The sequence below is a fragment of the Mus caroli genome, chromosome 16, assembly GCF_900094665.2.
Source record: "Mus caroli chromosome 16, CAROLI_EIJ_v1.1, whole genome shotgun sequence".
NCBI lineage: Eukaryota > Metazoa > Chordata > Mammalia > Rodentia > Muridae > Mus > Mus caroli.
Genome location: NC_034585.1, coordinates 46,429,921 through 46,445,760, shown reverse-complemented (window position 1 = coordinate 46,445,760; position 15,840 = coordinate 46,429,921). Strand labels below are relative to the sequence as shown.

Here is a 15,840-nt window from a genome sequence, read left to right as displayed (position 1 = left end):
CCCGGAGCCAAGATGGCACTCTCTGCAGGGCAGGTCTCTGTCCTCCGGCTGGGAGGGTGCCGGAAGTCTCTAAAGTTTCACTTCTTAATCAAACTCCCAGCTCCTACGTATTCTATACATTCAAAGGTCATGAGTAGCTGGGGGATGGGCAAGTGGAAATAGAAGATGGAATCTCAAGTAAGAGTTTAGTGATACTCACCCTTGCTACTAGAGTATCATTATTATCATTTCTATAAGCTTAGTTCCTATAATGTATTGTTTTGTTTATTTTATTACCATGATATAAGCCAACGTATTTGATATACTGCTGAAATGATCCACACAAAAATTTAAAGGATACTACACATATTAAGCCAAATAAGAGTATAAGAGTCTTTTATTTTGGGCTAGTACCTCAGAAAGACTCTTGGTTGGGAGTCTTTCTCAGGGTATGACATTTTTAAAGTCAGAAGACCAAAATTAAATCAATTTTAAATGAAGATCAGAGTAACCTTGTAACATCTGTCTTCACAAAACATAGTCATTATTTCAGACACATGACCATTAATTAAGATTTATACCATTATCTGTTATTTTAGTTAATATGTAGCTTGTATAAACATTAATTATTTTGGTTAATACATCTGGACAATGATCAGGGCAGTTGAAGCTATTAAGGGGAGTTGGGCTGAGAAGTGTGTAAGTAGACACAAAAGGGAATAAGGACAACATGGTGTTACCTAGTCACTTCATCATCATAACAAACTAGCCTTACGATTCAATCATCATGTCACAGTCAGGGTAAATAGCTTCACTACAACACTTTCCTGTCTTCTGGACCTTATATTAACTCTGCTCTTTTTTACATTATGTTCCCAAAGCCTGTGATAATGTGTATGTGTTGAGTGCCTCTGTCTGTGTGTGTGTGTGTGTGTGTGTGTGTGTGTGTGTGTGTGTGTGTGTGTGAGAGAGAGAGAGAGAGAGAGAGAGAGAGAGAGAGAGAGAGAATGTGTGCATATGTAAAATGTATTGGGTCACTATGCCCCAGAAATCATATAGTCAGCAATAACAGTGTAACAGTATACCTTATAGACCACAAAAAAAGACAGTATCAGCAGCCAGTTTCTGAAGTATCACTCACTGCCAGAGGGGGTTTCTTCCATTATTATGGACAACAGCAGTGATCACTGGGTATGAATACAAATGTTTAGAAGACAGTTTGACAAACACATTGTATTCATTTAACAAAACAATATCAATACCCTTCTCAAAGGGACTTATGATTTTTCACAATTACATGTTTTACCCTCAAGTGTAGTATCAAACATGGACTCTCTTCTAAATAGCAGGCCCTAAATCTGATCAGAAAGTAATTGGTTTCATCTGTAATGGTAGTGCCACTATGACCCCAATAGGCACATATTACCTCACATGCTGATTGAGTCACATATAGTACATGTGACTATGTTGATAAAGTCATAGCTCATAGTTGGGTAGATGATTGAGTAGTCAGTGTAGTACCTTATGGTACTACACACAGTTAACCCACAGGAAATAAGGCTTCAGGTTAGTCCTAGCTTCTTTTCTATGTGTTCAACTAGAGCTTGGGGATTCTCCAGCAAGGAACTTAGCATCTAATAGCTGTCCCAATAGTGAGTACTCTGTAGTAAACCTCAGGGGTTCTCTATGGCCAACAACTCAAAGGAAGGAAATTGAATTGGAACCCATCCCAGGCCTACCAGTCACCCTACATGGTTTTTGTAGGCAGACAGACAGACTACTCCTCAGTTAAAGAAGCAAGTGGGGTTATTTCATGCCATGAAAACTTCTTCCTTTGTAATAATTGTCTGTGAGAGCAGTATTTTATCCTATAGAGGTGAGGAATGAGGTGAGAGAGAGAGAGAGAGAGAGAGAGAGAGAGAGAGAGAGAGAGAGAGAGAGAGAGANGAGAGAGAGAGAGAGAGAGAGAGAGAGAGAGAGAGAGAGAGATGGGAATTGAGAAGAGTTCCAAGATACTGTTCTAACACAAAGTACACGTGTACTTTTTCAATACTGGGGTAAAGGGTTACTTGTCTTCTTCTCAGATTCAAGATGACTGACTTTTTTTCTGAGTGTTTGAGTCCCATTATAAAGTAATATATTATCACACAGAGAGGCTGTTGTGACGAGTCTGCAACTGATGTTATGAGAATTTGTACAAATGGTCAGGGTCTTCCTGAAGCTGACCTCTTAACTCTCCAGATTCCTGCGATGTCCTTCCTCACTGCCACAGAAATAGAGGAGTTGGTGGGATCCCCTGGACTTCTTCTCATTCACCTTTTTGGGGAATTACTGTTCAAGCTTTAAAGCCTACCAGAGGCTTACAACCACAGGTCCTGGCTGTCTCCATGTCTCCTAGAAATACTTGCAAAACATGAATTTCCTTTCAAGTGACCAGGACTAACCTTTTGTTAACTTTACTCTTTTCTCAGCTCCTTTAGAATGTTCTACTGCCTCACACAGCCAACAGTTCTGCCTCATCATCTGAGTGCTATGGTTATAGTATATGCCATGATCAGTGACTTCATTTTTACTCTCCAATGTCTGCCCTGGTATATGGACACGAGCCCTTGTCTCTCTTGTGACTATTTTGTTTATCTTATTCCCTCTGTATTGTCCCATTACCTGATTTTCTTCAATGGCCACAGGGGTTTGACCCTCAGAAGGGGTTTAATCAACACAGTTTTCATTGTCCTCTTAGCCTTATACCCTGTCCCTAGCCAGTACCTGAAACTCATTTTCTCTCTAATCCTTATCCTCTCTTTTTCCTGATAAGTATCAGTGAATAATAATCAAGATTCTTTCCACATGTCTGTTTTTATTATTCAGAAAAGTTCCCTCTGGCTAGAAAAATCAACACCACTTGTTATGGTTTATGACGCACAGCAAGGGCCACATAAATGCCACACCAACTTGTTTATAACCTTATTTCATAGGTGCTACATTCAAGGCTTATAATACATTACTTACTCCACCTGAAAGATTGAGGATATGCTCATAGTCATATGGCAGTTCTCATTCACCACGGAAGTGTGCTACCACATTCCACATAGAAGATGGTTATACTAGGATTCAGCCTGTAGATATGTGACCCTCAAACAAATCAGCCTCAATTAGATGCCTTATGACTCACAGCAAGTGCCAGGAAGCTGCTCCACCTAGACTTATCTTTGATGTTGTCATGTCCCTATTACGATGCCAATTTTTAGGATGTAATTTCCTAGGGATATATAAAAAATAATCATTTCTTAGGGCATTGGTCACCTATGCGTTAACACGGCAAACAAATGCATTTATTGGGTTTCATAGCTAATGGTCAAGTCATACTCAGAAGAAATTGCTTCACTACAACACTGGGCATGTGAGAAAGTCACTTCCAAGCTAGAAATCATTCTATCAGATTTCAAATATGAAATTATGTCAGGGAAGCTAGGGCCCCAATAGGAATTTGAGCCGTGACAAAATAAAATCTTCCCAATATAATTATTTAGTCTGGTGTTGATTCTCCTTGAAATTGTTATTCCATATGTTACCTCCTTAATAGAGCAAGTTTATGCAGTGACTAAGGCAGATCCAAATGCTAAAAGATGCCTGTGGCAAATCCTATTAGCAGAATTGCAATACACACTCTCAGATTTTAGAGAAAGACTGCTACCTTTTGCAGGGGCTCTTATTTTTAGAAACTTAACTGATTCAGACTCTGAATCAAGAAGATACTTGAATTTAAAATTCTGTGGAGACAAATCTAGAACCATAACAAAGTAAAGAAGGACAAAGATGAATTTTCCTGACAACAATTCATCAAGCCACAAAAGACAAATAAGTTTAATGAGCTTATTGGTTTCATGTCTACTGAGACTGCCATGCTGGTAGTCATTTTTCACCCATTTCTTATGGCTTTGTGAAAAGATTCTTTGAAAAATTGTGGCATGAGACTAACAAGATGGATCAAAGAGTAAGTATTTGGTTTACAAACAGGTAATTTGAGTTCAATCCCTTGGAACTCACAAAAGGGAATAGGAGATAATTGTTATCCTCTGATACTCCTTGTAGTGGTTTCAATGAGAATGGCCCCATAGCTTTATATATTTCAATATTTGATTCCAAGTTATTGGACTGCTAAAGAAGGAATAGGGGATATACAGAGGTGGTAGAATCTGCCTCAGCACTTAAGAAAAACCAAGGCCAGGCATGTGGCAGAAGAGTCCCTTTATGGAGGCCCAGATAGGCCATTGCATGAAGCTTTGAAAGTCAAGCTTAGATTGCATTGGAGATTAGAAGATGTTTGAGATGTTAGAGCCATGAGATACCTCTCAGGAAAAGCTACAGACAAGATGTGAAGTCAGTCCTAGAGAGAGAGGTATGTGTGTGTTATTTACAAAAATGGACAGAGTAGATAACAGGGCATAGAGATACAGAATTGGGAGTTTGTCCTGCTGGATTTCAATTTTGCTTTCGTCCAGCATTTCCTCTCTGTGTTCTTTTTCTTCTCTTTTGAATGAAAATGTTTATGCTGTACCATTGTATATTTGAAGTGTGTAATTTACTTTTTTGATTTTTACAAAGGGTTATCATTAAAAATTGCCTCAGGCCTTAGGAGAGATGTTGGATTTTGAAACAGTGCTGTAAAAGACGAGGAAGTGTTGGAGTTGGACTAAAAGCATTTTGCATTATGATGTAGCCATAGGCCTACAAGAGTCATGCAGTAGAATGAGGTGGATTAAATGAGAATGGCTGCCATAAGCTCATATACTTGAATGTTTGGTTCCCATTTGGTGAACTATTTAGAAAGGATTAGGAGGTGTGACCTTGTTGGAGGAGGTGTGCCACCAGGGTAGGTTTTGATGTTTCAAAAGCCCAAGCCATTCCTTGCTGGTTCTCTCTCTTTGTCTCTCTGTCTCTGTTTCTCTCTCTCTCTTTTTCTCTGTCTCCTGTGTGTGGATGAAGATGTGAGCTCTCAGCTACTGCTCCAGCACCATGCCTGACTGCCTGATGCTATGCTTCCTGCCATGATGGCCATGCACACACCCTCTGAATCTATAGGCAAGCCCTAAATTAATTGCTATCTCTTTTAAGTTGCCTTGATCATGATATCTTTTCACAGCAATCAAACAGTACCTAACAGATCCTTCTAATGTATATATACACACACACATACACACACACACGATAAATAATACTATAAAATAAACTATGGCATAGGAGAATGACTTTTAAAAATAACAAATGTCATCACTAAGCAAAGTGTCTTCACTGCCACCCTACCCCTGGACCTCTTGGCAGCACTACCTCAGAAAGACCGTAGGTGATGGAGGAAAACTTGCAAGTAGATAGGATATTAAATATTATATCTCATTGTAACTCTTCTTGATGAAAAAGGCATAAAGATAGGCCCAGTATCCATTCTGGGACCTATCACTCTAGGAAATGGAAAACTGATTGGAGGACTAAAGAGAAAGCTGAAAGTGTGGGTCACTTAGAATGGTTGAGAGTATAAGATAGCCCTGGTGCCCATTGAACAAGCATGTAAAAGAGGCATAGAAGAGCTGACTCTGCTAATGCTTTCTCACACATCTGATGGCCTCTTTTGCAATGGATCCTTTCTGATGAACAATGAAGTGGGACATGGAAGATGCAACGACTGGAGTAGAAAGAGATTCTTCATGTACACTCCACAGACAGCATTCCTGTCATCCAAGCAGACAATGCTACAGTCATATGTGAATTATCCTCCGCCCACCTTCTAGACCTGCCCACATCTCTGATACAGCAGCACAGCATCACAGCCAGCTCCATATTCAGTATACTTAATTGCTCCCATTAGAAAAGGCAACTGTATTCAATTTTCCTTCTTTCTCCTGGCTACATGTATGCAACAATTGCCAACCACGGACTTTTCTAAATACTTCATACTCAGTCCTATTATTCCACTCAAGCTGGCTGTGAAGGGAGTTCCTTGGTCAAAAAAAAAATGAAGTTGATAAGAAAATTCAAAAGTAATGAGTTGTTTCATCTTCTCTATTGATAAAAGTGTTAGTTTTCTATGTAGGTCACTGGCCTCTAATATTATGTCTTGGAATCTCACAGGACATCCTTTACCTGAGAATACAGCAAATTGCAGAATCCAAGTGAGAATCTGACTCTAGTCTTAAAGTGCTGTTTCCCATAGCTAGAAGACATGGGGTGAAGAGAAAATGACACACCCAACAGTTCCAACCCTTTAACTTCTTTGCAAAATATCGACTGTTTCTTTTAGTGTCACTGTTCGGTAGTATACATGGGAGAAATGCTATCTTTCATCATGGAATAAGAATGATCCTTCTAACCTAGAAGATAAAATGGGTCACTTGGGCTCCTTGGGACTGGAGAAAAGTGGCAGAAAGTGGTATCCAATCCCATTTGTGGTGACTGAGGTTGCTTCATAAGGGGCGGTGCACGTGGATCTGAGAGGGTTATGATGAGATTGTAGATCTTTTCCTCTTCCTAGTGTACTCAGTGAGAGGAATTCGTAGGAAATTCTCTCACCCTATTATGGACAAAGTCATTAAGAATGGACAGAACTCAAGCACCAAGGCTCGGGCTACTCTACTGGGGAGATGGCTTAGGTGTGGCAGCAATCACAGTCAGTAAGACAAGGGGAGGATAGTATCAGTGGTCCTGGCTTAGGCATGCATTACAGAAAAATGAAGACCGTTTCCTTGCTTGCTAAACTATAACTTAGGATAGACACCATCTTTTGTCTCCAAATGCTACCCAGAAGGTGTTCCTCTTGGACTATAGTATAAAGCAGAGTTGGAGCAGGAATGAACATCACCTGGAGCAGTACAAGTTAAAACAGGGTAATGGTCTGTAGGCTGGCACCAAGGCACAGATATGGATTATTGCAATATTACTCTCACATTAGTGTTGAAAATTGTGTGCTTATTGTATGTTATAATAAATTGAGGTTTGCAGAGAATGCTCTTCTTAGTTTAATTTTTAACATTTCATTTTTATTAAATTTCCCCCAATGATTTTGCCTATGGCATATTAGAAACAAATGTGATTGTCCCCTTTCTACAGGCAGCTTGAGAAGCACTGACCTTTGTGAACAGCAGCTGTCTGCACAACAGGGCTTTGATTCTTGATGCAGTAATAGTGTGGAGGTTCTGGTTCCCATTGTGATGATAGTGAGCAAGTTTGCAATGTCTATCAGAGTACCAGTGTTAGTGAGGAATCTCTGGCAGAAAGAGAGAGCGAGAGTGAGCGAGGAAGCGAGCGGCAGAGGCAGAGGCAGAGGCAGAGGCAGAGGCAGAGGCAGAGGCAGAGGCAGAGGCAGAGGCAGAGGCAGAGGCAGAGGCAGAGGCAGAGGNGCAGAGGCAGAGGCAGAGGCAGAGGCAGAGGCAGAGGCAGAGGCAGAGGCAGAGGCAGAGGCAGAGGCAGAGGCAGAGGCAGAGGCAGAGGCTGAACATCAAAGTATCTGTTTACTGGAACCCAGTAGGTCAGAGCTCAGTTGGTCTCTAGTGTTCCTATGGACAGTTCTGGCCTTGTCTGAGTCTCTGCTAGGGTTGCTTCTTAATTGATCTCCCTTCAGTTCCAGAGTTTCTTAAGCTAAGATGACATGGTTCCTTCTTTTCTCCCAATCTCTCTCTCTCTCCCTCTCTCATATCTCACTCATATGTGCTCTCTCCTTTTCCCCCCAAATCTGTTTACCTGTTACTAAACCCACAGAAACGATATTGTCTTAGTTTGTGTTCTATTGCTGTGAAGAGACACCATGACCAAGACTCCCTAAATCCTTCAAACATATCTTAAACAGTGCCATCCTCTTGTGATTAAGCATTCAAATATATTAGCCCTCTCATTAAAACCACTGCAGATAAAAGGCATTTTGAAGTTTTAAAAGCACTTGTTAAATTTCTCTAATCTACTTTTCAAAAAAAAATCAAAATTAGCCCATGTCGTTACCTGTGATATAAATGACTATTTTAATGTCTTTCCTGCAACTTAATATTACATATGAAATATTACACATATGAAGAAGTGAGCAGGGTTAAACATTCCTAATTAAAAACTTTGAAATCTGAAATGAGGTGTTCCAAAACAGTCGCAAGATGCTACAGGCAGAAAAAATTGCCTTGTAAAACTTTGTTTCATGTACAAAGTTAAAAATTATATTGAGGATATAATTATGTGTGTATATATGCATATACAAATTAATTTCATGTTTAGATTTGACCAATGTATATATTCCATATATATATATATTCCATATATATATATTCCATATATATATATTCCATATATATATATATATATATACACCAAAATAAGAAAAACTGAAATAGAAAATACTTTAAGCATGAAGCATTTTGGACAAATGACACCCAGCCTGTAAGTACGCATCTATCTATATATGTCTCTTCGACATTATTCTAGGTTAGAAATGGGGCATTATTTGCATTTTTTCATATCTTTGCACAAATCATTGAAGAGTGAACTTTGGGTGGTATGAAGTGTCAGAATATTTTTATCTGCAAGTTATAAAACTAAATTCAAATTAAATTAGACTGAAAGGGTTTTATTAGCATATATGCAAAGATACCAGCATAGTTGATAAGAAATGAATTTAAAAGTACGGATCCAAGTCAGAAGAGCACGTCTATTGGGTCACCCTTTTGCTCATTCTGGTATATGCAATCATTTGCTTCCCAACAATCAATCACTGAAGCTTTGGTGTTCACTCCTCTCATTCCATGTAGAAGGCTATTTTATTTTGTAGGAATTATTGCTGTTGCGAAATATATTTTGTTTAAAGTTTCGCAGTGGCTTGACTCTCCCTGAATCACTTACCTACTGCCCAGAGAGATGGGTTGCCATGATTGTCCATGCCTGACTTATTAGCCTATCCTCAGTTGGAATAGTAGGACAGGAGATTTCGATTAACTGAGATTAATGATCCTTTTCAGAGTGAAATGAAAACTGGAGAAGAAAGGCTGAGTTGAAGGCAGTGTTTCTAGGTAGGAAGAAACTTCTCCTACTTCCTTAGCTGGGGCTTTGGATTTTCGAGCAGATGGCAACAATATGAATCAGATCATGTCATTCATCATCTAAAGTGGGGCATTTTGGAGAAGAAAAGAGGCTTCAGTGAATAATTAATGGAATAGACACATCCTATCAGAAGAAAACTCAGCAAATGTAACAGAGGCTATTGGAATGACTGCACTAACTAATCTTGTTCCTGGTGTCTAAGACAAGATATGGCTGAAAAGCCATATAGGATTTCACAATCACCACCTACCTAAGAGAAACTAACTTCTTAGAACATGGACAAAGACTCTGAAAATGGTCATGACTCACAAAAGATTAAGCCTGGGCAAGAAACTATCAACCTGATGATTGACTCTCAGAGGAATAATTCTCAGGTAATGAATCATGCTTTCAATGTGAGGTTTCATAGCAGAGTGGTTAACAGAATGCTCCAAATTCACGAGCCTGATGCAATTCAAAATCTTGACTGACATTTGCCAAGTGTGACCTTGAAGAAGTTATTTTGTATCTTTAAATTCCTGAATTTGCCTATAAAATGGCAATTATAGCATGACACATGATTATTCTTAGGAATACATATTGGTATTGCATATAATATATATAAATTACTTATAGTTAAATATTATTGTATGGTTAGAGTTCTGAAAGGTTAATGTAACCAAAATGGAATAAAAAAAAGGAAGGTTTAGTCTCCTAGCAAACATTGTTTATGCTAATTCTTTCATTTATCTTCATTTAGTTAAAATGCCAATTGCTTCCTCCAAGATCACTACAAAAACAAACAAAAATCCACCAAAAGATAAAAACATGAAAGAATGGCTGAATTCCTCTCTTGTGGTTTAAAAATGTCTTTGGCATTCTATATTTTATAGCTAGAAACTTTCAAAGTGCTTTCAGGATTGATACAAAGAAAAGTCTCTTTTATAAGACTTTGTTTTCCTTTGTTTGATTATTGCAATTATCTTCATTGGTAATTAAAGATTGGTCACCCTAATTATACTGGAGAATAGAGGAACAAAATATAGAAATACAGTACTGTGGCCTGACCACTCTCTGCATACCACCTGGATATATGCACCAGGAACATCCAGGTTAGATCCCTCACCCAAGTCTCCCAACTGTGCACCCAACTGCCCTGAACTTCATATTGTTTCTCTGAGCTACCTGCTCCATACTCCCTCACCAGGTCTGCTGCACCAGGATCATTCAGGTTGCCCACCCATAGTGTTCTGCATCAGAAATATTCAGGTTAGGCCTCCTTCCCAGAGACCTGTTAAACCAAGAACACCCAGAGAGATCCAGCTGGCAAAGGGACAGTGTAAGAATACAATCTACAAGAGCCAGGGCAACATGGAAGCTTCAAAGCAAACCTATCCCACTATAGCAAGCCCTAGATGTCCTAAAACAACAGAAACACAAGAAAATTTCCTTGACCTTAAATCCAATCTTATAAAAATGATAGAGGCCTTAAAAGAGGAAATGAATAAATCCCTTAAAGAACTACAGGAAAATACAATTAAACAGATGAAAGAAATGTACAAAACTGTTCAAGATCTGAAAATGGAAACATGAGCAATAAGGAAAACACAATCTGAGGGAATCCTGGAGAGGAAAACAGAAAAGAGAACAGGAATAACAGTCATAAGCATCACCACCAGAGTACAGGAGAAAGAAGACAGAATCTCTAAGGTAGATTTGTTAGAAGAAATTATTCTTCAATCATAGAAAATCTTAATTAAAAAAATCCTGACACAAAACATTCAGGAAATCTGGGACAGTATGAAAAGACCTAACCAAAGAATAAAAGGAATAGAAGGTGAAAAGTCCCACCTCCAAGGACCAGAAAATATTTTCAGCAAAATCATAGACAAACAAGAAGTGTACAGAACACAAATTAGATTGGACTAAATATGAAAATCCTCCTGCCACATAATAACCAAAGTATTACATCTACAAAAAAATAAAGATATTAAAATTTCCAAAAGGAAAAGGCCAAGTAACATACAAAGGCACACCTATCAGAATTATACCAGCTTTCCTTCTTTTGTTTTTACTGGGATGCAATTACTTATTTCCTGTGTTTTGTTGGGTGAAGTCAACTTCCTTGGTTAGGAGTTTTCCTTCTATAATTTCTGTAGGGCTGGATTTGTGGATAGATATTGTTCAAATTTGAACAATTTTGTCTTGGAATATCTTGTTTTCTCCATCTGTGGTGGTTGAGACTTTTGCTGGATATAGGTTGGCAACCTGGTATAGGTTGACATCTATAGTCTCTTAAACTACAAAATATTTGTCTAGGCTCTTTTAGCTTATAGAGTTTCTACTGAGTCAATGGACTCAATTTTCTAATAAAAAGGTTTAAGCTTTGGATTATATCTTTTGAATGGATGTGTAAACAGGATTCACCATTCTGCTGCAAATAATGATCACACTTCAGCAACAAAGACAGAAATTTCCTCAGAGTAAAGAGCTAGAAAAAAGTTTTCAAAGCAAACAAATCAAAGAAGCAAGCTGGAGTAGCCATTCTAGTATCTAATAAAGTAGACTTTCAACCAAAAGTAGTTAAAAGAGATGGGGAAGGATACTTCATAAATGGTCAAAGGAAAAACCCAACAAGATGGCATCTCGAGTATGAACATCTATGCCCCAAATTAAATGGTACCCACATTTGTAAAAGAAGCATTAGTAAATCTTAAATCATACATTGAACTCCACATATTAATAGTGGGAGACTTCAACATCTCACTCTTGTCATCAAGATAGAAACTAAACAGAGAAATAATTAAATTAAGATAGGTTATGAATCAAATGGACCTAACAGATATCTATAAAACATTTTACCCAAATACAATAGAGTATGTCTTCTTCTCAACACATCATGGAACTTTCTCCAAAATTGACTATATAGTTGGTCACAAAGCAAGCCTCAACAGAGACAAAAAAAAAAAATTGAGATAACCCCCTTTATCTTATCAGACCACCACGGATTAAAGCTGGAATTCAGGAAACAACAGAACAAAGGAAAGCCTACAAACTCCTGGGAATTGAACTACTCTCTACTCAATGGTCACTAGATCAGGGAAGAAATAAAGAAAGAATATAAAGACTTTCTAGAATGTCATGATGAATGAAGATGAAGAGACAACATGCTCAAACTTATGGGACAAGATATAAGTAGTGCTAAGAGGGAAGTTCCTTCCTCTTATGCCTTCTTAGTACCACTTAGTGCCTTCATAAGAAATTGGTGCATTTGTATACCTGCAATTTAAAATCCATTTGAAAGCTCTAGGGAAAAAAAATAAGCAAGCACACCCAAGAGGAGTAGATGGAAGGAAATAAACAAACTCAGGGCTGAAATCAATCAATTAGAAACAAAGGGAACAACAAAATGAAGAGCTGGTTTGAAAAAAATCAACGACAAAAAATTAAACCCTTAGCCAAACAACAAGGCAGAGAGACAGTTTTCAAATTAACAAAAGCAGAAATGAAAAGGGAGATAGACATTGAGGAAATTTCATGTACCATTAGAACTTATGTCAAAAGCATGTACTTCTCAAAACTGGAAAATCTAAATAAAGTGGAAGATTTTCTAAATAGATACTACTCATCAAAGTTAAATCAAGTTCATTGAAACTATTTAAATATTCCTACAACCCCTAAGGAAATAGGAGCAGTTATTAAAAGTTTCCAACTTAAAAAAAAAAAAAAACCAGGGGTCAGATGCGCTATCAAAGAAGAGCTTATAACAATACTCAAACTATTCCACAAAGTTGAAATGGAAGGAACATTGCTAAACTCATCCTATGAGGCCACAGTCCTCAACACAAAGACTCAACAAAGTAAGCGAATTTCAGACCAATTTTACTTAAGAACACTGAAAGCAAGAACACTCAATAAAATACCTCACAAGCCAAATCCAAGTATACAACATCAAAAACATCATCTACCATGATCAAGTTGGCTTCATCCTAGGGATGCAGGGGTGATTCAATATACAAAAATCCAATGTAATCCACCATATAAACAAACTGAAATAAAAAACACACAGACAATTACTTTATTAGATGCTGAAAATGTGTTTGACTAACTACAACTTCCCTTCATGTTAAAAGTCTTAGAGATTTCTGGGACTAGCTGGAAATCTGGGACAGAGGAGACATTTGGGAATCTAGGGGGGTGATCCTAGTTGAGACTTTTAGCAGCATCAAGGGATACGGAGAGTGAACTGGCTACTTTCTGCAGCCAGATGGGATTTCCAGTGAAGGACAGGCAACATCAACCCACACACAAAACCTTTTACCCAAAACTTGCCCGACCTATAAAATGTGCAGGGTTAAAGATGGAGCAAAGATTAAGGGAATGGACAATCAATGACTGGCCCAACTTGAGACCCATCTCATGGGAAAGAGCCAATCCCTAACACTATTAATGACACTCTGCTATGCTTGTGGCCAGGAGCCTAACATAACTGTCTCCTCAGAGGCTTCCTTGATTCAGCAGTAAATAGAAAGAGATGTAATAGAGACTCACAGCCAAACATCAGATGAAGCCTGGGGAGTACTGTGGAAAAGTTGGGGGACAGAATAGATGGACTTGAAGGGGTCAATGACACCATAGGGAGACCTACAGAATAAACTAACTTGGGGCCATAAGAGCTTACAGAGACTGAACCACCAACCAAAGAATACGCAGGGCCTAGACCTAGGCCCCCTACACATTTGTTACAGATGTGCAGCTTGGATTTCATGTGGGTTCTCTAAAAAGTGGAGTTTGGGCTGTATCTGACTCTGTTGTCTGCCACTGTGTCCCCATCCCCTAACTGGACTGCCTGGTTGAGCTTAGTGGGTGAGGATGTGCTTAGTTCTGGTGGTTTTCCCAGGGTTAGGTGGTAACCAAAGGGGGGGGGGTTCCTCTTTCTATAAAATAATTACATCCTAAACAGTAGAGATAAATCAGGGAAGAGGGCTACCTAGAGTACCTTATGTATGAGTAAATATATTTTAAAATCAAGTAAAAAGTAATCTAGACATGATTGTATAAAATTGTGAAGAAAATATGGTAGTTTGATACATGGATATCTTGTGCAGTGATCAAATCAGGGTAACAGGGATTTATATCTTAAATATTTAACACTTCTCACTGTTGGAGAAATTTAAAACCCCTTTGGTACTTTGTAAAATGAGGAATTAATTATTATAAATGCTACTCAGCTTACTGTGCTGTTGAGCACTCATACTGTGTCATGGTTATCTGTCATTCAACCATATCCCATCTTGTCTACCCTTGCTGCCTCAAGGAAGTTGTGGCCACAACTCCTCTTTATTTCTATAAAGTGATCACAATTTGTCATTTTTGGCTTATTTCACATAACATTTCATCTATACTGACACAAATGACAGGATCCCCTTCTTTGTATGTATCTGAATAGTACACTTTTATGCATAGACCAACATTTTATTTGTTTAAATAAACATCAGTCATAACTTATAAAGTTGAGACAAAGAACCTAGATTTACAGCTCTAATGATATTGAGTATTTTCCATATACAACAATTTTTAATTCATATGCTTTAGTCAATTTGATATGTCTAGACTGCAGTATGTCACAGTTTTTATTTGTCTATCTATTAGTAGGCACCTGGTTCAAGTCTGTACCTTGACTCTTTTGAATAGTGGATCAGAAACATAGCAACACAGCTATATGGCTAATTTATATTTATTTTGAATTCAAACTCATTTCGCAAGGGAGAGGACATGATCTGGCATGTGTGTGGATTCAGAAGACAAATTGCAGGAATCAGTTACTTCCTTCTGCCACATAAATCCCAGAGATGGGACTCAGGTTGTCAGGCTTGGCAAATGTCTTGCCTCTGAGCCATCAGGCCACTAATTTATATTTGAACCCCAAATATGCAAAAATTTCTATTTTTAATCATCATTATCATCATTTGTTATTTTTTTATTTTTGATAATAGCCAGACTACCTAGATTGAGATTATGTTCCACCATTGTTTCAATTTGTAGTTCCCTGATAGTTATTTTAAGAAGTTTTTCTTAAGCTTGTTTGACATTTCAGTAGCTTCACTTAGGAAATGTTTATTCATATATCATACCTCTTTAAAAACTGGATTATTAGCTCCTACTTGGGATCATCAATGGTTATACCTGATCTGGACTTGGGTAGGAAATTTCCACTCTCCTTCCTATCTACCAGCCCCTAGTACCTAGAAACATACAGGATACCCAGTGACCATCAAGGGAGAAACAAGGAAGAAATGGAAAAGAGGATCTCAGTTCCTGAAGACAAGTAAGAAAAAAATGGATACCTCAGTCAAAAAATATTAAATCTAAAAAATTAGGCAAATAATATCCAGTAAACCTGGGACACTGTGAAAAGAGCAAATTTGTAAATAATAGAATTAGATGGAGGAGAAGAAACTCAGGTCAGAGCACATAGAATATTTTCAATAAAATCATAGAAAAGAATCTAACCTAAGAAAGGAGGTGCTTATCAAGGTAGAAAAAGCACTAAGGAGACGTGACCAGAAAAGCAAGTCCCCTCAGCATAGCATAACCAAAACACTAAACTTACAGAACAAAGAAAGTCTATCAAAAGCTGCAAGGGAAAAAGGCCAAGACACATGGACAAATACATCCATTATAATAACATCAAACTTCTCAATAGAGAGTGTGAAAGTCAGAAGATCTTAGAAAGATGTCTTACAAACTCTAAGAGAGCACAGATACAGCCCAAACTACTATGACCAGTACAACTATCAATCACTATGGATG

The 15,840-nt window shown here is 38.0% G+C and overlaps 1 long non-coding RNA gene across 1 annotated transcript in view; it reads left to right on the top strand.

Annotated features, from left to right (window-relative positions):
* LOC115029581 overlaps nt 1-9,061 on the top strand; it is a 40,079-nt gene extending 31,018 nt beyond the window's left edge. Inside the window, exon 3 of the long non-coding RNA XR_003835150.1 lies at nt 8,967-9,061. This is a non-coding gene — a long non-coding RNA (uncharacterized LOC115029581). The remainder of the gene's footprint in view (nt 1-8,966) is intronic.
* Nucleotides 9,062-15,840: the final 6,779 nt, after the last annotated feature.